Source organism: Urocitellus parryii, chromosome 15 (genome assembly GCF_045843805.1).
Source record: "Urocitellus parryii isolate mUroPar1 chromosome 15, mUroPar1.hap1, whole genome shotgun sequence".
NCBI lineage: Eukaryota > Metazoa > Chordata > Mammalia > Rodentia > Sciuridae > Urocitellus > Urocitellus parryii.
The window spans coordinates 21,656,944-21,659,589 of record NC_135545.1 but is presented as its reverse complement, the minus strand read 5'-3'; positions in this window follow the sequence as shown (position 1 = coordinate 21,659,589).

The window sequence follows — 2,646 nt, the reverse complement described above, 5'->3', positions numbered from 1 at the left end:
AAAGCCAAAGAAAGAGAAAATCTTGAAGGCAATAAACAAAACAGTAGCTAAAATCCAGAGGAAAAGATAGTAAAAATAATGGCTAACTTCTCAGCCATGAACACCAAAAGAAGTAGAAATAATGTAATTAAAGTACTCCAGGGCAAGAAAGAACTGCCAACTAAGAATGTTATTTTCAGAGAAATATCCCTCAAAAATGAATATAAAATAACAATACTTTTAGAAAATGAAAATTGTGATAATTTTCTAACAACACACCTGCACTACAAAAAATAGTGAAGGGTGTTCTTTAAGTTGCAGAAATACAAAGCTCTGGAAATAGTAGATATGTAAGTAAATATAAAAGATCGCTTTTTACATTTTCCTCTTTTGAAAAATACATGACTATTTAAAACAAAAATTTGGATACTTCATTATAATATGTAGTTTATAATATATAGTGTGTATGTGTGTGAGAGCAAGCACACATGTACTTAAGAATAGGGCAAATGGAAACATACTGATACAAGTTTCCCATATTCTATGTAAAGTAACTTAATATCAATGGTAACATAAAGTGGGTTAACTTCAGGGTGGATATTATAATTCCTAGAGGACCCACCAAAAACAGAATCCAGAAATACATCCTCACTGTGATCAAAATACCTATCAGTGAAACAGAAGAGGAAAAGTTTATTTTGGCTCATTGTTTCACGGGTTCAGCCCAAGGTTGGCCACTCCATTGCTCTGAGTTCAAGGTGAGCCCGAACATCATGACAGAAGGGCAGGGTGGAGGAAAGTTGCTCAGCCTGTGGCCGTCAGAAAGCACAGAGGACGTGAAGGTGGGAGGAGGAAGGGATAACATATACTCCTTAAATAGCCAGGCCCCTAGTGACCTACTTCCTGCAGCCTCACCCCACCTGCCACAGTCATCACCTAGTAATTCATTCAGATTATTAATCAATGAAAGGGTCTAATCCACTGATGAGATCACAGTTCTTGTCATCAAATCATTCGACCTCTCAACATTCCTGCATTGCTCCCTTAGCTTTTGGGAGGCATCTTCAAATAGATAGAAATCCAAAGGGGGAATTTAGAGGGAGTACTAAAGTATTTTAACACAAAAGAAGGTAAGGAAATAAAAAAACGAAGAACAACAACGAAAAGACGGGGCAAATAGAAATTACATGGGAAAATGGCAGAACTTAACACAACCTGTTAATAATTATATTAACTCTAGAAAGAATATGCCCTCCAATTGAAGGACGGTATATACAGAACCAAGCAAATACTGTCTACAAAAGACACATTTTAAATTTAAAAAGTAAGATAAGAAAGCTGAATGGCTCTAACAATATTAATCCAAATGGACTTCAAAACAAAGAGTATTACCAGATGCTATAGGTTAGATTAGACCCATGTGTTGAAGCCTTGGTCCCCAGTGTGGCACTACTGGGAAGTGGTGGAACCTTTGAAAGGAGGCACTTGGAAAGATTTCAGATCATTAAAGAGTATGTTCTTGAAGGAGATTTTTGGGACCCTAGTCTCTTCTTCTCTCTTTCTCTCCCTCTTCCCAGCCATGAGATGAACACCTTTATTCCACCATGCACTCCACCATGATCTTACTACATATCCATAGGCAATAGGGCCAACTGGCCACGGACTCTCAAACTATGAGTTAAAATAAACTTTTTATCTTTATAAGTTGATTGTCTCAGGTATTTGATACAGTAACAGAAAGCTGACCAACAACAAAGTCAAAGAGGGATCTTCTGTTACTACAAAACAACCCATACAATGAGGAAAATAAGGGACTTAGGATTGTGTGCCTAAAAGAAGATCTACAAATTTTATGCATGAAAAGTTGACAAAATTCAAAGCAAATAGACAAAGTCACATGGCTTCCTGAGGAATTAATGAAACTACTAAATAAACAAACAAACAAAACCCAATAAAAAATGGAATATCTGAAGAACATTATCAACCATCCTAACCTATTTGACATTTATAGAACACTACACCAAACTACTGTAGAATAGATGTTCTTTTTTAAGAACAAATAGTTGTTCACCATAAAACAAATTTCAAGATTTGTTGAAATCTTACAAAGTATATTCCCTGATTAGGAAAGTAAATTAGAAATCCTAGCAGAATTCAGTTGGTAGCAGAATTCTTGCACTATCAACATCCTTGGAACTTTGGGGGAAAATTTTTCTCTGCTACAGCTTTCCAGTAATCTCTGAACTAGGGCACTTAAAAAAAAACATTTTTCTATTAAAAGTAACTGTCCTGTTTCTATTCTGATAAGCATATGGTTATCTATTCCCCACTTTGAGCTAATGTCAGGAAATGCAACTCCAACTGGGGGTTAGGGGAAAAAAAAAGAATGCATCAGCTCATGTAACAGAAAACTCCAGCAAGAGGACACGATGTCACCCTCTTCCTCCCTGCACTGCTTTTCTCTGAGTGAGCTCTTTCTCACACAATGTCCCCTGGTGTGAAGATGGCCACCTTCCAATTTATGCTGGGCAGAAATAGAACAAAACAGAACTTCCACCTCCCAAGATGCACAGCGAGTCTTTTCAGGATCAGTGGCTCCGATAGGCTAAGTCTGGGTCACCTGACTGCTGTTGACTGTGGGATTGGAGTCAGTCACTCCACCCATTG